This window comes from Gallus gallus, chromosome 6 (genome assembly GCF_016699485.2).
Source record: "Gallus gallus isolate bGalGal1 chromosome 6, bGalGal1.mat.broiler.GRCg7b, whole genome shotgun sequence".
NCBI classification, from domain to species: domain Eukaryota; kingdom Metazoa; phylum Chordata; class Aves; order Galliformes; family Phasianidae; genus Gallus; species Gallus gallus.
Window position 1 is genome coordinate 5,221,810 of NC_052537.1, and position 23,030 is coordinate 5,244,839.

At 40.1% G+C, this 23,030-nt stretch overlaps 1 long non-coding RNA gene across 1 annotated transcript in view; it reads right to left on the reverse strand.

The window, feature by feature from the left end:
- The window catches only part of LOC101752332, a 32,771-nt gene extending 17,817 nt beyond the window's left edge, over positions 1 to 14,954 (reverse strand). Inside the window, exon 1 of the long non-coding RNA XR_006939636.1 lies at positions 14,937 to 14,954. This is a non-coding gene — a long non-coding RNA (uncharacterized LOC101752332). The remainder of the gene's footprint in view (positions 1 to 14,936) is intronic.
- Positions 14,955 to 23,030: the final 8,076 nt, after the last annotated feature.

Consider the following 23,030-nt stretch of genomic DNA (forward strand, 5'->3'; position numbering starts at 1 on the left):
CCTCCTTTGCCAACTGTATTCATGTGAATGAGAGTCCTACACATGCTTATGGTAGGCAATACGCAGCAGTTACGTCACTAAGAATCAAAGAACAAACAGAGCTAACAAAAAAGTGCAAAATGACGGTGCAGACTTTCTTCTCTTAGGCCTTCTTCAGACAGACTGTTTAGTTCTGTGCAAGACAGTGAGCTGTGCAGAAACTTGAGGTTTTCTGCTGAAGTTCATACTCAAAGAGCTTTTCAGCCATTGCCAACCCTAGGGTTTGTTTCGTCGTTCTTAAGGAACCAACACAAAATCCACCACTGCTCTGTGAAATTCCTGCTGCCTGATTAAAGGATGATTGACTTGATGGCTGAGGTTATTTCCTCTTACTGTGATTACCAAAGCCTCCTACTTGCTGAATGCAGTTCCAGTTGGGATATTTCTAGCCACCGTTACAACTAATTGGGTTTTCTTCCTCTCTGCTGCTACTCCAAATGTCCCAAGACACAGCCCCTCTTTGCCTGCTGTTTACAGCAGTTGCTTTCAGTCACTCCATCCTACTCTGTTATTCCAAACTCTACAGAAGTACTGGTTCTGACCCTGGAGGGAAATGAGTCACCAAGCAGAGGACACCAAGCAACTTCCAGTCCAACATCCCTTATGGAGCAACCCTGCCTTACAGGAGCTGTGTAACTGAGATATCAATAGGCTGAATCAGTACAAATCAGCTACAGAAGGTTCATTCTAGGCCCTGTGATTTGAGGAAGCACCAGAACCCCTAAACACACTTAAGCCATTCTGAAATGGGCACTTTTTTTTTTCCTTCTGCATCTAAAAAGCCGTTTGGTGAGAAATAGTATCAGCAGCAGGATAGCACTGCTTCTCTGAACTTGTTTGATACTAAAAGAAGCCATTCTTACACAGAATTCACACTGCCCTTTGATTCCAGCTTAAATGGCCAGCTGGGACAAACTACAAAGTTAGTGACAAAAAACCACAAAATAAGTCATTCCTATGTTAAATTTCTAAATTGTACCCAAAACTGGTAAAGTAAGAATTTGATGGGATCATATGGCATAGAATCATAGAATTGCTCAGGTTGGAAAAGACCCTGAAGATCATCAAGTCCAACAACAACCTAACAATACTACCCAACTCTAACAACCCTCTGCTAATTCCTGTCCCTGAGTACCACATCCAAACGGTTTCTAAACACATCCAGGGATGGTGACTCAACCACCTCCCTGGGCAGCCTATTCCAGTGCTTAGCAACCCTTTCTGTAAAGAGGTGTTTCCTGATATCCGACCTAAACCTCCCCTGGTGCAACTTGAGGCCATTTCCCCTCATCCTGTCACCAGTGAGAAAAGACCAGCCCTGCTCTCGCTGTAAGCACCTTTCAGGTACTGGAAGAGAGCAATAAGGTCTCCCCTCAGCCTCATTTTTCCCAAACTAAACAGCCCCAGTTCCTTCAGTCTCTCCTCATAGAGCATATTCTCCAAGCCCTTCACAAGCCTTGTTGCCCTTCTTTGGGCCTGCTCCAGCACCTCCACATCCTTTCTGTACTGAGGTGCCCAAAACTGAACACAGTACTCAAGGTGAGGCCTCGCCAATGCCGAGTACAAAGGCAGGATGACTTCCCTAGTCCTGCTCACCACACCATTCCTGATACAAGCTAGGATGCCATTGGGCTTCTTGGCCACCTGGGCACACTGCTGGCTCATATTCAGCCCACTGTCCATCAGTACATCAAGGTCCCTTTCCATCAGGCAGCTTTCCAGCTACTCCTCCCCAAGCCTGTAGGGTTGCCTGGGGTTGTTGTAACCAAAATGCAGGAGCTGACGCTTAGCCCTACTGAAACTCATGCAGTTAACCTTGGCCCATTGATCCAGTTATGCAGGTCCCTCTGTAGTGCCTTTTTCCCCTCAGGCAGATCAACACTCCCTCCCAACTTGTTGTCGTCTGCAAACTTACTGAGGGTGCACTCAATCCCCTCATCAAGATGGTTAATAAAGATGTTAAATAGAAGCGGCCACAGTACTGAGCCCTGGGGGACACCGCTCGTGACCGGCCGCCAACTGGACTTAAATCCATTGACCACAACTCTTTGGGCCCGGCCATCCAGCCATTCAATATGCTTTGCAGTTCTCACACTTAAAAAATTATTGCCATTCCCAGATATGAAATAGACATGAACATTTACTTAAAATAATCACGCTATACCTTGCAGAGATATTTGCAATTTGATATTTGACTAACAGTTTCTTGGCTGCATCTCCTCTTGCTTTGTTTCTCCACAGCTCTTGTATGCCATTAAGCATCTTCTTTTGCACCCCTAAAATTAGCAACAATTATACTCAGCTTTTAAAATAAAACAAATCTTTGAATCGTGACAGGATTTAATTACATCCTTCTACACTTATTTAATTTTAAAGTAACTGTCCTGAGGTGGGAGGTGGAATGCAGGAGCAGCTGAAGAATCAGTGAGTGCATGGGATGTTAATTAAACTCAGATTGAGGAGTTACTAAGCACCAATTTGCAAGTTCCAATGCAAGAACAAAGTTACAAAAAATAGCTTTAAATTTTCTAGTATCCATATTCTCAGGAACCTATAACATTCAGAAACTGGCTTTTTTTTAATACTAGAATTAAAATAAATTAAATTATAATTATTTGTATGTTCTAGAATTAAATATATAACTCCTTCACATGTTTTCCAGATAATCTTTCAAATGCTGTAAGAACTTTCTTGAAAATAACATTTCATCACCTCCAACTCCCATTTGTGCTGGGTTGTGAGGCTGTGTGATAAGGTGATGGAAGAGACCAGGGATACAGCATGGGCTTGGCTGCTTGAATCAGTTTCTCAGTTAACTCATCAGAACTGCATACATCATTTAGTTATTTATTTATTTTTCAATCAGAAAGATGCAAAGCTTAGAGCAGGGGATATAATGAATTTCTTGCTGAAAACAAAAATCCTATCAGGAATATTTTATGTAATTTTTTTTTTATTCTTTGGGTGTTGATCAATCATTTCCTTTTAAAGCGATACTTCAACTTAAAAGCTCTTAAACTAAAAGAAAATCTCAGATGATTTCTTTTAAATGTTTTGTTTAAATTAATTAAAAGGGAAATAACTCGATCTTAGGTTATGTTTGGCAGGACTGAAATAATTTTAACTATCTTAGTGTATAGAGTAGAAACCTAGGCAGATTGACTTCAGTAGAATAGCTAGTGGTCATCTAAGTGCTTTATTAATGTGGCAGTAGGGATAACAAACCAGAAACCCCGGTAATTTTGGAGCCTCATATGGAATTCATCTTCACCGCCAAATTAGAAATCACTGAGAACAGAAGCAAGGCAGGGAACTGCACAACTCCTCAATTTCCAGGACAGCTGCTACCACAAGAAACGAACCTACCAGATAAACTCCCAGGAAACTTTGGTTTTATGGGTTAGGGACTTTAGGGCTCGTGGCACATATAAACTAATGAGGTCTGTGTACTGTAACAAAAGATCAGCCTCTTTTTTTGCCTTCTGTTGACCAACAACACAGACAGTTTTCATCAACAGAAAGCCATGGAGAAATGAACTCTGACGTGTTTAGGAACACATCACAGGATGTTTCAGGATCCCTGATAACCAAAATATCAAAGAAAGCAGCTCTCAAGCAGAGAGACATAGGAAGCCTCTTGAGTGACAATGTTGCTGCCCCTTTGCTGTGACTGAAAATCCAATCTATTTATGTCCTCACTGCCTAGGCACCCCAAATCACTATGAATTCTGAAAACATTGGCCAGATGAGGTGCTGTAAGCACGTCCTTCACATGATATGTGGTTATATTTTTGTTACAACACTAAAGCAACTCTGTCATTTCCTCTGAGCAACAGATGCTGTAATTTGCAAAACCAGGATGATGGGCAATAGGCATAAAGCCTAGTTCAAGTCAAGAGCCATTTTGGCTTCAAAGAGGGTATGATGAACTGAGTGATACAGAATTATAGAACATCAACGTATAACAATTGTGGGAACACAATGGGATGTTTCAGGATTTCTAAACTGCAACGGCAACAAAGCGCAAAGTGAAGGGAGATCAGATTTGGGAAATGATGCAGCTGTTGATATGTTAAACGAAGACTTAAAGCTGGACATTTAAAAGTGACATGGAACAATCAGCAAGACTTGGTTGCAATGAAAAGAACTGGGTGGATCAAACCTACCTTTCCCAAATTATCCTAATAAAACATTGATTTGATGTTCCAAAACCAACTATGTAATGAAAACTAACCTTTCGGAACATTACATCTGCCACTGTATCTTATTATTTATTTCACTGTCACTAAAACACAGCATTTAAGGTGACACCAGAAGCAAACTGATTTGATTTCTGTTTAAAAGGCAAATATGCAATTTTAATTCCATTTCCTTTTGCAGTGCCATTTAAACTCAGCTCTGACAGAAAGGAAGTCAGACATTTGGATAAATGAGGGAGGTTGATTGAATATTGATAAGCCAATTTTTAATTTATCAAGGTTATCTGGAGGAGCTAACTTGATGCCGCATGCTAACAAGTATCAACACAGAAAGCGATGTGTGCAGAGAGATGCTTCTTTGGGGTTATAGAAATGAGAACTTTGCAATGGGGACAGAAAGTGACTTCCTGAGGGGGGAATTTAAACAGATGGGAAGTGTGACAGAGAGATGGAGATGAATAGGTGGCAAGTTTTATGCTCCACGGATCGCAACATTAAAGCCACATCAAATCAGTACAGATGAGAGAGAAAAAGGAGAACTACCTTTGTGGGAAGTACAGTTCACATGTCACACCAAAAAATGCTCATGTTTCTCTTTGCCAAATTTTCGCAGCAAGCCAGGTAATCATTACAGACCTTACAGTGCCTCCTCTACGTTGTCAAAAATCTGCAAGGCTTGACAGCTACCTACAAAAGGCAATGCGCAAACAGATGAGAGTGACTGAGCAACCATTATTCTTCGCAACCACTATTCTTCAGTCTCAGGGATTCAGAGCAGAGCACAATATTGAAGCAGAGATGATGTCAGAGGAATACACAAGGCTGCAGAAAAAGAGCACAGATTGGCTCACTGAAAAAAATTTAAAAAATGGTGTTTTGTAGGGACAGTGAAGCAATCTCACATGTTTGCATGCTTCTATTCATTATACATAAGTAATTAGAATATTTCCTTCTGTAGATTTGTCAATAGCTTAAAAGCCATGTGAGACCCTCAAGTGCACATCAGTGTGAAAAGAGCAGAAAAAGCTTTTCTTTGAGATTTTTCTTGTGAAGTCAGAAGCACCAACTGAAATCTTACGTAGGAGATTCGGTCTGAGAAAATAGAATAGAATTTTGAAGCATGGAAAGCAAGTCTAGTGTGACAAACAGACATCAGTGTTCTGTTTCAGGGCTTTGAAACACCTATCCCTTCAAATTTTTACAATCATCAAATACTTTTCAATATTTTTGTCTCAAAGTTTCAAAATGCATAAGACAATAATCATCTCTCAGAAGACAATTAGACAACAAGGTCATGCCTGCTTGATAGTTAAACTACACGGGCACGTGACTGCAGCTGTGACCCACCTCCTAACTGGAGCAAACTGAACCTGCCAAATTCGGGCAGACTGTGGTATGAGTGGGGTCGCAGGATAATTTCCTTTTTATGCATTTTAGCTCCTGTCCACTCACTCTGCCAGCAGTAAGCAGCATCACTGTGGCACTTAACTCTCCTCCTGACTGATGCCAGCTGCGGCAGTCATCATAACAATATCCCCATGCTGGCTGCTGGCAGCACAGCTCTAGACAGCAATTTTCTATCATACCATGCTACAATCTGATTTCACAGGTGACTCCCTTGTTGCTGTCCTGCATGAAAGAAAATTAAGTCTCTGGTGAAGTTTCCTCATTTTTACATCTTTTCCAGATCTACAAGACCTTGCTTTCTGCAGTTTGTACTTGTAAAAGTATGGGGCACATGAACTGAGGTAGGATTTCTCCTAATTTCAACCTGTAGCATTTCCTTTCATTGATTCCTCAAGAACTTTTTGCTAGTAGTCTCTCAAAGTTTCAGTTTGTAGCAGATTAATGCTGTATCCGCTTTATGTTTCAGAGTCAGACACAAAAACATTCTTACAGCACGTTCCAAATAGAAATACAAGTGAGTACAGTCAGCAGAGAAACTATACAGCTCCCCATCATAAGTGTCACTGACCGCTTCTGAATGACCCATACTACTGCTTTGCTTCAATTCCTCCTAACTCGTAGAGCCTATTAATTGGAAATAGAAATCTGAGATATTAAACTGATAGTGCACAACATTTAATTTCCTTCAGTCATAATTTCCACAGCTCTGAGAATCCGTCTCTGTGAATTAATGATGCATCTCCATATCTGTATGATAAAGATAGAGGGCTGTGACAACGTTTACATCTGATGCTATTAGAGTCTCTTCAATGATAATCATTAGCAAGTCCATTAATGAGAATTTATTTCCCTAAGGCACAATGGCCATTTGACATTGTAATCTAAATCTATAGTCTCTAGAATCTCTATTTAGAAAGCAATGAAGTAAGTCCCTGAACTATATAATGGTTATCACTCAAATCATCTCACTGCACAAAAAAGACGAGGGAGACTTCCTTCAACACTGGCAGTGTAGGACATTAAAATGTACAACTGCCTATTTTTGTTAACTAATAACTGTATTAGAAATGCCAAGAAAAAACTAAATGCTGCATCCCAATGGCTTTGAAAATCTGAGCAATGAAGACTCAAATTCTTAACTTTAAAAAAGTTCTATTTAAATGCAGTAACAACATGAAGAAACTCACCACAGTGATCATTTTAAGCATCTAATACTAATGATTGACTTGTTAAAACACAATCCAGTTGGCCTGACATCTATGACTAAACTAAGAACTCTGCAATATGCATTTTCTTACTCAGATGAAAAAATGGTTCAAGAAATGGAAGATTTAATTTCATTCCAAAATACTTCAAGAAAAAAAAAAAGCAAAGAACAAATGATCAAACAAAACAAAAATCCAGCTTTCTATCCTCTGTAAAACTGGTTTCACCTAATAAAGTTATTATAATCCACCCTACAGCAGGTTTCTAAGTCGTCAGTTTCACAGCAACAAATGCTGTGGGTCAAAATAGACCACCATTTCAAGTCCTGATATCTACTGAGAGAAAGAAAGTGGGAGGGCATCTCTCCTCCAGCAACCTTGGAGCCAACAGAATTTTAGACCCCTGGACAACATACTGGCACCTTTCATCAGTGTTAAACTGAAAGCTTACCAGAGGTAACAGAATTGAAATCCTCCTTTAAATCTACACTATTGTTTCTTAAACGACAACAACGCCATATCCTCCTATTCGTGGTTCTCATTAAAAGATTCTTCACGAAGGCCCAATTTCCAAGAATGTTAGTATTATGTAAGGCAGAACAGTTTATGCCCAGAATATAAACGAGATGTGTAGACTGTTGTACCGTAGCCATGGGTAGTTGTTCTTGGAAAATGCATCTTTGTCACAACAGCCTCCACAATCACTGCTGAACTTGTCCCATGTTACCACACACGTGCCCTGACCCTGAAGGACTTTGCTTTTAAAAAAATACGTATCTGTTTATCTTAACAGTATTACAGAGGATGAAAGACAGCTGGCAGTAAATTAGTTGCTTACATTGCAACACAAATGCTAACACTGCTCATTTGATATTTTGGGGATTATCTTTATCTGTTCCAAAATTAACCACATCCAGAAAAGCGCAGCTCCTTCACGATCATCTTAAGCAGTTGCCAATGATGCTGACAGCTTCCAACATGAAGCAGTAAATTAGAAAAGAAATTCAAGAATGTTGGTAAGTTATCGACATATTCACCTGAAACAATACATGGTGATGAATCTTCCGAAACACACTGGGAAAACTGCATCAGCACACAAAGGTACTCAAACCATATTGGTAGCAGTTCACAGGAAAACCTGAATTCAAAGTTCCCAGTGCAATGTTTCCTTCCCAGAAGATTCAACCACCCAGGGTGCTCTGACAAAGCCATTCTCTCATCCTTTGTTGTGCTGGCGGAATGAGTTATGCATCAACACTTCTGCAAATGCAGTTGAATTCAGATTCATAATAACGGCATTTAAAGTATACTCTGTTGATTTTCATCATGTATAGTGTGTCTTTTTTTATTTGTGATACGCTGAGCTTCTCTCAACAAAGCAAACGCTCGGTTCTTTTTACTGACTTGCAGGAACTTCAGCAAACTTTAGTGCATTTGCTGTTTCAAGCAGCTGTGTGCTATATACTTATGAACAACAGCTTGGGATCTGCAGATGTAAAAAGACATCACTTAAGACTTAGGTGATCATCTTTACAAGATAATTTTGTGATCTACTATATTCTACTTGAGAATAAACTAATACATAACTCGTTGTACTAATGAATTATCTCCTTGAAGCTTGGCATCTTCAGCAGGAACATGACTTCCATGGTAATAAAGTAGCAGAGAGATTTCTAATTAACTTTGGACAGTTAACCTTCGTTATTGTTCCATGACTTCACTGAGTCAGTGTTTCTGGATACCACTCATCACAGGCGATGCCTCCAAACAGGCTGACTCTGCAAGTCAAGAAAAAAGTCATCTTACATCTACATAAATGTGACTTTCTAGATGGGCCAGTCTGGGTCCCCAAACACACCTGCGTGCAAATCACGTGGTAGTCCATTTCTGGGAGAGGAGTCGGCAGTTGTTAGTAGTTCACAGTCTCAAAAAACCTTTTAGTAACTTTTGTTCACTCTGTATCTGACTATAAATGAACCTTTTGTCATCTTCTAAAATGCCAACTGCACTGGGAGTACACCGAGCTTCAGAAAGGATTAGATTTAGCAAGGCTCTTGCTGAAAATATTACTTTTACAGTCTCAAATATCATCTTATCTAAACACCTGCAAGTCTCTGCTATAACAATATCAACTCCGACCGGATCGCTCTACAATCAGCCACCAAGTCTTGCTGATTTTCTGGTCTTTTCCTCGTACCTTTTACTTTCTGGTGTCTGTAACAGCTTTCTGGGAATGCAGTGTTCCTTGGGAAATTTAAAATCTGCAGTCTTTTCAGTGAAATGATTAACTGGCTTTATGAACGGTAAAAAAAAAAAAGGCTGTAAATATATTCAGAGAAGTGAAACTGAGCATTTTTCTTACTGGTTTCAATGTAAATAATGCTATGTGAGACATGCAGAATAATACATCTAAACTACTTTTTACATTTTGGAAGAAAAAGGATTTCAGAGATCTTCAGAGACGAGAACTAATTAATTCTTCAGTGTGCTCATTTAAGCTCTTTATACAATGCCATGTCTAGAATTACTTCAGACTTGAACCTCACCCAAGCAACCGATTGCAGACTCAAGATAACTTCCTAAGTAGTCCTCCCCTTGGTAGTTTTGCATCTTTTGCAGTAACAAGTACCATGGGGCACAATTGCAAGGGACAGTTTGTACACAGGGAGAATATACTCACGATATTTCACGTGAGTCATCCCAGAACAGAAATACAGCAATAAAACTTAACTGATCATAAAGCATTGCAGCCAATAAAGTTAAATAGCCAACATATTTCCCACACATGTGCCACAAGTAGATCCTGCTAAATTATGCAGCACCTGGTAAATACTGTTAATTCACTTGTACCTAAGTTAATTACAGATTCCAGCAAGCAATCAGATATGATTAAATTACATTTTGGGAAACTATCAAATGGTTAAGGCTGAAGGAAAACAGCTTAGAATAGACTGTAGGAGGTAACACTAATTAGGAAAACTCTTAATTCTACTTATTTCTCAGTTTTGAAGGTTTCTTCAGCTTCAGGAACAGGTTTTCCCCTCAGCACCATGTGAAAAAACAGCTGTAATCACTGCAGGGATTACCCAGGTAAACTGAAAGCAGCATTTTGACCTCCTGTAGGGAATTTCATTTGACCTCCTTTATATTCCAAGAAGCATTCTAAAAACAAGAAATAAAGCCTTGATAAACAACATCGATTTGTTGGTGAGTTTTGACAACTGCCCCAAATACTGGGGATTATTCACACAATAGCTTTCTTCTCTACAAAGGCACTGAAGTTGGGGACTATTGGAATACTTTGAAAGAAAGAGGTGGAAGAAAACAGCTAAGTAAATGGAATGGCTTAGGAAGGCATAATAAGTAGGGAGAGGAAGGAGACAGGAGGTCAGGAACTCTCTGAGGTCATTTGGGAAGCTGTTTTCAGTAATGTAATATGCAGAATGATTAATATCACCCAGAATATAAATGATCTCGTATCTGTCTCCGACATCTCCTCTCGAGCAGGCCTATTTTCCATTTTGATTGAAGTTACCTGTTCCTCCCTGACTTCCCTAACGCTCCTCTCTTCCTCACCTATTCTTGGAAACATCGGATTTCCATTTTTGTCACTGCACTGAAACATGCCTCCCTCAGTAACCTCAGCACACCGACCTTCCTTCTGCTTCCTGCTTCCATTTCTAATCACGCTAGAGGCTCGAGTTAATCCACTGAGCTCAAAAAAGGCCATAGTTTTCACGTACAAACTTAGCACCCAGGAACACAGAAAAGCCTATCCTGACCTGAATTACATGGATCTCTTTCCTCTGCAGTAAAAAGACAAACTGCTGTACCTACAGCATCAAGAAAGTACCTGACTAAAGATCATTGAGTAGCAAATGTGTTTTTAATGTCACTAATGATAGCAAAGGGTAACTTTGTACACCCAAGTATAGCCTTGCTGTAACAACCATTATTAGAAATAAGTGCCACATTTTTCCTGTTTGATGCATTAGGTCATTGCCAAAGACAAGAGATATGCGCCTTGGGCAGAGATAAATCTCAGCTGTTGTTCAGGATCTATCTAAGACCATATGATCTTCCAGTATCTTGTAACTGACAAGAAAACAAAATGTATAATTAACACCTGCACAAATGCGTTTTATGATTAAGACTGCAGCGTAGATGGTGAAAGCTGAACACTTCCAGCAATAGCCAAGTCTGTGTTTTATTTTTAATAATGTACTGGCAATAGGTTTTCCATGCTTTTCCCTCAACAGAATAGAACTATTTCACCGTGCCAATACTTTATCTTGAATAAGAGTACGTAGCGTTTAACAGATAGAGCTGATAAATGCTTAAAGAAAAAATACTGAAAATCTGGTTTTAAGAGCTCTAGATAAAGCTCTGGCGTTTGGAAAGAAGCAGCCACCAACTCATGTACTCAGCAGTATATTTACCCACACGTAGCATATTATTTGTTCACCGATCTTGTATTTCGGAGCCCCAGAGTGGTGTGTTTCAGAGGAAGACAGAAAGGACAAAGTGGGGGTGGACAGACATGAGGTGCTCGTACATACCAGACTGCCTGGTTAGAAAAGGGGAATTACTCACAAATGGGACTTCTAAGACAAGTGTTAGGCAAAACTTTGCCTCCTAATTCTTTGAAAATTAGATAGATGGCCTCCACTCCACTGCAGATGGAACTAGCAAAGTAGCAAATCAAAACTTCCCTTTCTTTTTCTTTTCAGTACTTTTTCTTCCCCCCTCAACTCATACAACACTGGTCGAAGGCTTAATCTTGCAAGATAGAGCTTTACATGTGAACTTCAGTGTGACAGATCACGTGAAAAAGGACTGCTGCCAGTACATTTAGCAAGATCAGTTCCTTCACATAATTGATATGCTGGAGGGAGATGCAGAGGAGCTCCCAAAGGCCCGTTATGAAAATTAATCCATCAGATTGAGGGAAGAATGGATGGTCTCCTTTTCCCAGGTGGAATCAAATCCCTTCAGACAACCTTGAATCTTTTCATTAAGAATTATTTGTAAGTCCCAAGAATATAAAAGTACACCTTAAGACCTTCTTTTTCTTCCTTGTCAGTGGACTGGTAACACAAAAATGACAATATTCATAAACAAATTACCAGCTAAGAAAAAAATTGATGCCCAGAGGATTATCTTGGAGGAATATCTAACAATTAACACATATTTTGATGCTAATAAGGAGTTTCCCACCTCTAAATTCAACTTTTATTTTTTATGCGTAATCATATATTGAAATATACATCTATATATTGATAGACTGATAGAAGCGAGTACTTTTTATCTGGAGTACATATAAATACACATATACCCACGCACTCAAAAACCTTACACACATGCAGAGACACAACTCAATAGAGGGTCTCTTACACTGGAGTGAAACAGTACACATTTGTGCCTACTGCTCCTGTCCCCATCTCCATCCCTTTCTTAGAGACCTCCACGTCATACAAGATTTGCTCTCAATCTCCCTCTTGAAAACAAATTCCACCTACAAGATGCATCAATACAATTTTCCTGCCAAAAAAAAATTACCTCTGCAGCTCTTCCTGACTGTCTCCCTTTCACTGTCTAAAGCATTTTCCTTTGACCCATTGACTGCGCAGTCACTAAACTCTTTGGGCTTTGAAAGATGTCCCATTTACAACCTCAGAAACAAATCTTCAGAAAAATTAACAGACAATCGGACTGATCAGAACAGTAAAAGCTGCAGCAGTGTAAAGGCATGACCACCATCACCACAGGCAAGTGGATCAAATGAACAATTTGCTCCTTTTGAGCTATGAGATCAATTTTTAAATGACCTCTCTTTCTTTTGAACACCACTGGTTAGTCCACCTTCATAAGAACGATAGCATACGTAGAATCATAGAATGGCCTGGGTTGAAAAGGACCACAATGATCATCTGGTTTCAACCCTCAGCTGTGGGCAAGACCACCAATCTCCAGACCAGGCTGCCCAGAGCCACATCCAGCATGGATGGGTGTAAGGGTTAAACATGTGTATATCTCTCTTGTTTTGAAAGAAATTAACACTTTTTTTTTTTTTTTAAAGGTTGCTATACATCTGTGTATTATGTAATTTGACTTTGATTTCCTCCAGAAATAGTACTTGCTGTCAGTTTACACCCACTGAACAATATGCAAATTCAAAGAGAAACAGCCTGGGAACACTGCAGCTGCCCCACAGACAGGCCCGTGTACTATGTGTGCCCTTCCCTCTCACTAACAACTCAGGCACAGGAAAGTTACCTTACTGCAAGGCAGAAATTATGGAAAATGAAGGCATTCTCAAAAAAAGCCTCCTACTCTTTCAATGGGACTGATGCTACCAGATGCTTCTTACTTCACAGCAGAGGCTTTTGAGCCACTTGATCATAGCTAAGCTTCAAAGATGAGTCCAAGTCAGTGAACAGGTACCAGAGATGCATCGGAAACACACTTTAAAAGACAAGTGTACGTAATTCATTGAACTTTATTCTACATCAGAGGCTTAATATTTCTCTTCTGCAGCTTTGCATCTTTTCCTTAACTTCTTCATGTCTAACTCCAGTTAGAACATCACCAATATGCTTTTGAGCTGGAAGAACTTGACGTTTTGAGGATTTTTCTTTCAGAGAAGAGAGAGATGGGAAAAATTTCCACCTGAATCATCCATACAAATCCAGGCCAGGGCAACAGTAACTAATGGAAATCTAGAGACTGGGACTTCAGTGAATCTAGTTGTTGGGTCCATTTCTTCAATGGGTTTGCAGTCAGCAGAAAGGCAATAATAGACCAGAGATTAGAAACAGCTATTCTCAGCTCTGGGCCTTTCCTTCAGCTTTATTTACAAAGAATAAAGACAGAACAAGAAGAACTTAAAAGGGTGGTTTGTGTTTTAAATAAGGTTTTGCAGCAAAGTCCCTAGAGTTACTATTACAGAGGCTTTCCTGAACCTCTGCTGCACGCTTTGAAAGCTGAGCTAAATATCTGTGCCTTTTTTCTTCTTCCAGTACAGCTCTTTTGAAAAATATCTGATCTTAAAGTAGGGGATAATTCATTTGACAGAAGGCAGTGCACCAATTTCTCAGTCGATCACACGGACAGCCCACCTTTCTGTTGTACCACGGTAATGCCAAGCTACCATTTTAGGCTTCTTTAAATGGTGAATTTACATAGTTACCGTTCATGCAAAAATGGTATTTTGGCTTTCATTCCAGAAGACCGGTTATTCTAAACAGTAGAACCATTCAAAGCAGCTGTTGTTTGGCCACACCTGCATGTTTCTGCACTGAATTTTCCCGAAGCACCTTCTCTTGCACTTCCTGCTTGCTTACTTAAACATACATTTCATCTTTAATTTAGAAGAACAGACACAAGCACAGGTAGACCAATTTTTTTTTCCAACTATATCCCCAAGTTATTTCATAATAATTAAAGCAAAAATAAATTTGTAAAAATTCATCGAACAGTCATTTCTAGCAAGTAAATGTAGCAGGAATTTGAGGTTTAATTATACACGCACTGCGTATTAAATTACAAAACCCTCCCTGTAATTTTCTGATCTTACTTTGGCTTAATATCATTTGTTCTGGAGACAATAACACAACATAAAGATCACCCAATTAATTAAAATCATCACAAAAGAGAACTTGAAACTTTCCTAGCATGCTTTCATTTAGAAACAAGTTATCCCTATCGGACAGGGCAATATCATCAGTATCGTTCTTTGCATTCATAAATGTCAGTAGTATCCCTACATATCATTTGGGAATGCCTCTGAGTATAGGAAAAAAAACCAGATATTTTTAGGCAAAGTTGTAGGCTAAAGAAATGCTTACCAGGAATATGAATGTGAGCCAGCGAGGTCTATGTAAATAGATTTAAAAAAAGAGTAATTGATCTCATGCACATGCATACATGTATTTTCAAGCTCATAAACAAAATTACTTTCAAAGCAGTAAGAACTTCTGTGGTGAGAAGTGCACATGAAAGGCAAAAATCCTGCTTTGTTCTAGAAACAAAATATATTTATTGCTTAAAATCAAAGTGAAATTAAATAATTCTGGACATATCCTACCATTCAAAACTTCCTTCCTCCACATGCAAGTACTGAATGAGAGATGAAGTTTGACAAAAATGTGGTTAGCAAATTTGCTGGCGCATCTCCTTGAAGCACATCAAACGCACGGCGATAGGGTTGACGTCAAGAAGTTATACACCAAATCAACACAGCAAATGGCTGAAGGAATCCGACATCAGACAAAAGACTCCAACGTCAGACAACAGACTCAGTCAGCACATTAGCAGCCTGGTTTGAGCCACGTGCATGAATTTCAACAGCACATGAGTGGCACGCATGCTGACACCATGCAGTGCCCTGGGCTTCCAGCATGCCTCACCAGCCAGCTGAAAGTAGATTCCTATCTGTGGCCAGCTCAGCTGCTGTCTATGAATATTTTAATGCTCATTAAAAATGCATCACCTCTACCCTGCACTTATGGCTTTGTAGGACTGCTTGAGGCATATGTTCAAGCTTCCTTTGAAGAAGTGCTAGCAATTCCAATTTTAGGACTGACAGTTTGGGTTTATTTACTGGATATTTTATGGACATTCTTCGTCATTCTGATACGTGTGCTGAAACTTGCTATAATTTTTTGGTAGGAATATTATTTTCTGGGGAATTTATTACCACGGCTCAGCTCTTTTCTCTCTAAGAGCAGATGGTGATGCTTTGGGGATCCCTATCCCAGTTCCAGTCACCGTATTTCTTTGCAAGAAAGAAATCAGTTTCATCCGTGTCCTAGAACAAAGAATCTTTGAAGCCTTTCCCTCTTCCTCTACGTCACCATCACCTTCACCCGCTCCAACTCATCTCCTGTACTGTTGCTGGCTCCCACAGCCTGGCTCCTGGCCTTAGCAAACCTCAGCAGCCCCTCTCCTTTTAACTCCTTTTCTCATCCACCTTGTAAAGTCACTCCTTAATGTACTCTCTCTCTTTATTCCACCCTTTTACTTCAAAGGGCTCTTTGCCTAGCCAGTCTATGTACACGCACCTCTATTTTCTCACATGCCATACAACCTGAAGAAAGGAATAATCTAAAGCACACTACCACATATGAATGGCAGCAGTGCTTTGTGCCAATTATTTTGTAATGGCGTTCTTCAGAACTGAAAGCTAAATGAATAACTTGACATGAGAAATTTAGTAGTGAACAGAACCAAAAAGAGAGATCTTACATGGTATTAAAAAGACTATACACATCTTCTCAGTTTAATATATTAATTTTAAAATGCTGACGTTTATATAAGACTTACTACACGCTACTGACTTTGAGAGTTGAAACATACTATTCACATGAGAAAATTTGTGAAAGCAATTCAGGATCTTGAGTAATTTAATAGATGTGTCTATCAGCCTTTTCCATTCCCTCGCTTTTACATTAGCATGTACCCAATTGCTTCCCCTCACACGACAGACAGTAGGTCAGAGATTGCAGAAGTGAAAGCAATCTAATTTCTAAAGTATCTGCTATTCCCTTATGATTCTTAATTTGTCTTTTATTCTACTGAGCAGATAATTAAAAGAGCTTCATGCAGTAAAATTGGCAAGCGGCTTGCATAACCGAGATAAATCACCATTGTTACATGCCAGCACATTATAAAGACACAAATTGTATGGAAACATACCAAAACAACAACATAGGAACAATTGATGGGCTGAGATCCCCTCAATACTTCAGTTAAGTTCTTTTATCTGAGAATATATTTTAAATTCTTCAACTATCTGAGTTCTTTCCATAGATATTCACCACCTGCTTTTAATCACCATCCCACTGATAGTGCAGTAGTTCAATAAGATAGCACTGGCCTTGACCTTTCATTAACTTTGGTTCACTACCCCTGTTTCTTAGGGCTGATAACATATCAAATAGAGGGAGTATGTGTTAAAATGTGGCCTTAAACACTTGCATGAGTTTGTAATGGAAAAAGATTTCTGCCTCCCTCCTGCCACCTCATCCTTCCCCGCTCCCCTGCTGCTTTAGGTCCCTCAGCACATATCCTCAGGGCTGAGGCAAGAGCACCAATGGAGTTCTGATCAGCCCCATGTTATAGCAATGGTGCAGAAAGGAAAGAGCAAACTGTTTCCCCAGGAAGAAGTGGGAAAGTTCACAACACGTGGCTGCCTCACAGTGACCTCTCCTTTAGCCCAGGGAAGATGTTTATCTGGTTAAATGTCAACAGCCCAAGACTAGCTTGCTTTGTAATGCAGTGAAATACTGATGCCAATAACTGGATTCAAAGTATGGGAAATGTACTTGTCTGAGCTCTGTAATAAGGCTGACTCTTTCCAGCTGACCTACAGAAACATCCCAGAGCACCTCACCGATTAGTCTATGCACTCAAAAGATCTCTGCTGTCAGTAGAGAGCCTGTGACTTTCCAGCCAGTCATCTCAAAAGCAAAGCATATTTCTTCCTTGCAGCCAGCTGAAAACACGTAATGCTTTGACCTCCAGACAGCACGCTCCAAGAGTCCTCCCAGCATTACAAGACCGCTGTGATTTGAAAGCTAATGGGGTGCCAGCACCTCGGCAGTGGGGACAGCAGGGCTCTGCCCTCCTGGAGCTGTGGCTGTGCCCCTGTGTTGTACAGAGCCAGCTGTCGGGCTGCTCGCCCATAGCTGTAGCGGTTCCTGTGGCAACCAGTGCTTCATATTCTGCCACAGAAAAGCCATAAATAGGAGTGAGAAATAGGATAAGGGAAGTGGGCTAGAGAGGTTACAGCACATTTGGAGTCTGACATTAGAGTGACATCTGACATCTGTCACCTATGCAAGTTTCACACCGTAGCATGACGACGTATACTAAAGTGTAAGTGACAGAATGAATAATAATGGAAGGTTTGCTGTAGGGCAGCTGTAAGGAAAAGGCTATTAGATGTTTAATCATTACTAATGGACTTGACGGTTTGTACATGCTGTTCCTCCCCATTTTCAAACAGGCAGATTTCCACATGCCCGAATTCCCGAGAACTGCTGCTCATGTGCCTCCACGTGGGCAGAATTAGGAACACAGACAAGAACTAGAGCAGGAGGAAAAAGGAGGGGACCCCCAAATGCAGAAGGATGCTGGCAGACTGCAGGAGCAGAGCAGTGCTGTGCTGCACGGCGAGCTGCTCCCACCAATGCTCTCAGCCTGCAGCGAAATGCCTGCTTCACACACACTCAGAAATAAGGATCACTGGAGCACAGCTGCTCTCCTGCACTGCAGTGCTTTCAAGTGGTTCCCAGTCTCCTATTCATGGCTGATAGGGCTCTGCCTTTGGCTCACAGCCTCCACAGGCCTGGCAGCCTGGATGCTGTGCCTGCTTCCTTTACAGGAAGGTTGTTCAGAAATACAGACAGACAATGCAGACATAAGTTTGAATAAGGGCTGCCCTATCAGCCCTCGCTAAGGGTTGGAAGAAGGAGGGAGGGGAGAAACTCAGAAAGTTCTGAAGACATATTTTCTATGCAAATCTCTGTGTTTTTTTTTTTCCCTGTAACTTTTAATGAGTTTTAAATAAACCTGTTATCAACAGGCACATTATGTGAATTAATACAGAGCACCAGAATGAAATGTAAAATGTGCTCAAAAAGATAAAACAGGGCACTCTTATTGGCTGTCACCTTTTTTTTTTTTATTGAAACACTGCATTCCCTTCTACCATACCATCAAAGCTCATCCTCTCATTACATTTTATTTGCCTTACTTCCCTATAATACATTTACACAAAGAACAAAATGTCATCATTTTATGTGCTGTGAATGGGACACAGATAACAAGGCAGGGAGAATGTCTGTTGCACCTCATAAAGGACTGCTCTAAGAGACATCTGTGAAGGAGGAAGTTTACTGCAGAATACATTTGTCAAAAAGAGAAGGATAGAGAGCAGCAGCACACTGCATAGGAAGTGAGCAGGTCTGGGGCATATTTCTGGGTCACATTTGTATCTCATTCCACCTGATGAAATCCAGAGCAACTCCATTTAAATAATTTTGTGCCACCTTCTCCACGGTTAAGATCTTGCCCAGAGATTCAGGTTTCCAACCCAAATAGATCAACCCAATAGACTAATTTCCCCTGCAATGTGATCCACCAAGGACCACAGTAGATGTAGCGCTACAGCCCAGAACCATCCTTTTGCGTATAACCAAGTTAACATCCAATTTAAGTCCCTTCTTCTGTGAAATGATAATAATTCCTTTTTTTTTTCTTTTTAGATATCAGAATGAAGCAGAATACATTAGTTGCATAGTATTTAAACATATATACACCAACAGTTTTCACTACCACTATAAAACATCAATGACAACTTCAATAACTTCAACTTTACCAAACTGTATGAAAATAACTATGGTTATCAAACCAGCACTACTTCTACAAAGCATACTTAAAATCTCCATTTACCCATGAGCTTCTTGGTTTGATTTCACATATGAAAGACAACAGTGCGGGGAGTCATAACCTGATTTACAGATCAATACTTGATTGTTAACTGAACAAAACAAGTCCAACACATGAACTACTTATCTTCCTTCTCGGAGGAAGGAGTTTTCCATTCTGGACAAATAAGGATCCAAACACTACTCCATAGTTCTCAAATAACATTGGTACAAGCTTTACTTACATTAGATTAAATTCTTAACAACTTCACTGCTTCAATGTATATTAAGACAACTTGATAACAAAATCCTTTTTGCTTATGACAGCATATCATGACAGAGGACCTTGGTGATTGAAAGGGTTGAGCTTTAGTATTACTTTGCACCATATTTACAGACAACACTGCGTCTGCACCCAAAGAGATTTTGAGGGAAAGCTTTCCACTCTGGAGAGCTGCAACCAGAAGATAAATTACACAGAGAGAGGAAGCTTATGTGTTGTTTTTTTTCCCCCCACTTTTGTTCTAAAAGTCACTGTTTGCCACACAGAGATACAAATCAAAACTACACCATCCATTGTTATTAAATGCTTGGAAATCATGTGCATCCATGGTAACTCTCTCTGATAACACAGCTAAATGAATATCAGAACCTGCACAGCGGTGTCACTTCTTCCCTCAACGTATGACTTTAATATTTTAAATTTCATTAATTTAAACTGATACTTGATCTAGGGCCAAAAGGTGATGAATAGAAGATCTAAAGAGATCAAATCCAACAGGCATGCAGAAGGAGGAGATGGTTAACATATACAATCTCAGCAAAATTCATAGGTATCAAGGGATGAAGTAGTAAGACTTGTCAATGTCATTAGTGAGCGATTGTTGTTTAAATACAGAAAATTAATCTTCCTGAAGTCAAATCATATGAAATACAAGGTCACAGAAATGTTTTAACATTAATTTCATGCTGACATCTCTTGGACACCTTGTTCAGAAATTAATTCAGACCTTAACTCTGTAATTAGGGTCACAATGAACTATCAATGTACAACACAATGAAAATTTTCAACTTCTGTGACTTTATACATTTTTCTGCACAAACGAAGTAACTAATCTGCATTATCTGTGGGAAGAGAGCAAGAAACAAGCAAATATCAGCAAAACATGTGCATTTCCAGCCCAGAAAGCCAACCGTATCCTGGGCTGTATCCAAGCAAGGCAGCCAGCAAGGAGAGGGAGAAGACTATTGCCCTCTGCTCTGACCTCATGAGGCCTCATCTGGAGCACTGTGTACAGACCTGGGGTGCCCAGCACAGTATGTGGAGCTATTGGCTACGAAGAATGGCTGTAGTTACCAAAAGAGCAATCACCTCAAACCGTGCAAGATCACAGAAGCCAGTGGTCCTAGCTGACAACACTATCAGCGCATTCACATCACCTGTCTAAGAAGGTGGTCCTCAAAATCCTCCCCATTCACACAGTGTGAATATACAGCGTAGGCTGGCATATGCATGTACGCTTGCTTCGTAGAAGTATATTTATTTTTACAGGACTTTAATTAGGAAGATATCTGTGGCCCCAGCTCTGCAGACTCACCTGACAGAAGAAATTCAAAGGAAATGCTTGTTTAGAGGGGATTTTGTCATGCAAAGTCTGTGCATGATTTTGTTCCTGTTGCAGTACAGAGCTAATAAATATCAAAAGACTGAACAGTCCTATGGCATAGACCTGTCTTCAGGCCAACAGCTGTAGCCACGCCTTCCAGCTCAAAAGGAAGAGATGGAAATGGAATAACTACAACCTTCATTGAACAAGATGCAGGAAGATGATTTGGTATGACCAGGGCATTAGGACTTCATCAAAAATACCTTCCTGAACAAATACATCTATAATATTCCAGGCTAAGTCCTCAGAAACTTGGTTTACTTGCTTCTTTTCTCGCTCCTTTCATTTCCAACTAACATAGACATTTTGTACAGACCACAATGCGGAGGTTTGATTTGCTAACAAGAATTTAGCTCCAGTGCATTACCCTTGGTGCTCCATCAACGAGATTTTAAACCCCAGCTGGATGTTCATATTCATGACGAGTCTGCAATTATTTCTGGGTTTCTGTTGTACTAACATGAGAATTTTGCTTTCAGCAGTCAACGAAGAGGTTGTAAATTCTCTTCGTGTATGTGAGCATCTGAGATGGTAAGAATCCAAGAGAATTTTAATTATCCATCACCCACAGGATCCAGAAGAACTGTGGTATTGCTTCTAAAAGACGGGTTGTAAAAATCTACATGTATTTCTCAAGGTTTTTATAATTAATATTCATGTGAAGAACTTCTCCGTATATAACTTCTTGTATGCAATGTCTTGCATTAGCATTGCTTTGCAGTGTAATTGCTGCAACGCAGAACATGCCTGGGTGGCAGTGAGACTAAGTTGCCCTGAGATTATTGCAATGGTAATGGTAATTCCAAGGGCGTAAAGGGTAGTTGATATCCTACACCTACTCCCGCTCACTGGTTTTAGGATACTGCTGGAACTGAGCCCTGTTTCAGTTTTCAGCTCTCTGAGAGTTAAGCACAACTGTATGGTTGCTAATGAATTACCCCATTACATGTTATTCCTCAAGCCAGATAATACATCAAATTCACGTTTTTATTATTATTATTATTATTTTATTTTGAGGCTGTAACACGCTTTGTACCAGGTTTCTATGTGCCTCATTTTATACAAGCAAGAGTCACAGTATGTACGCATTGCATGTGATGAGAAATTAACACTTCGGTTTCATTATGATATCCTTGCCAGAAAAGCAGAGCTGGGAGCAGAAGTACTTCAGCTATGGCAAGAACACAGAGCGTAAATCCAAAGAGGGAAGCAGCAATTACTATGCACAACACAAGGGCCAGTATCTTGTCAGAGCCTTGAGTGCAGGTGATAAATTACATTACCAGGGAGCTGAAAAATTGCCTTCTTAAAATACAGTGGTAACTAAAAAGGGAGCTGATACTGACTAGATTAGATCCAAACACAGCACTCTTTTTTTCAAATTAATGATTATGGTGCGACACAATATTATGTCTATCTTGTGGACCTGACTGGAAATTCAAGTGTTTCATCTCTTTGCTGTCTGAAGTCAGCAGCTGCAAAATATCCTTAATTTGCTCCTCTCTGGCTAATACTTGCTTAGGGGACAGACTCTTAAACATGCCAGGGATCTGAAAGGTTGCAGGGCTTTAAGCTTAAATCTTACGTTTCCACTAAAATTCAGTGGGACTGACCCCATTTTGCTTCTCCTTTTCTCATGCACAAAGCTACACTAGAAGTACCACTGCAGCATGCTGGGCCCTTCTTTCCAGCTCTTTTTTTCCTTTGTGCAACCAAGATTTGCACTCAGGCTGGTAACTCAGGTGACTCAGCAGAATATTTCTGCAACACCTCCCAAGGTCTGTGATGTAAACTCTGTTGTCAGTCTCAGTACATTCTCACCAAAATCACTGGACAGTTCCAAGACAGGAAGATGGCACTAATTCATCATCACGGACCAAGTCAGCACCCCAGAATACCCAGTGGATAAAGTCTGAGCTCATCTCTCAAACTAGCACTGCAGCTTGGGACCATTCCTTGTCCAAATATACCTTCTGCTAGCATGTGATGTTCTGATCAAGGAAATCTGCAACTAACTTCCAGCAGGCTGTTGTAGACTGCCCGGAGTAGTGGACTGGCACCTCTACTCCCTGCCCTACTGCT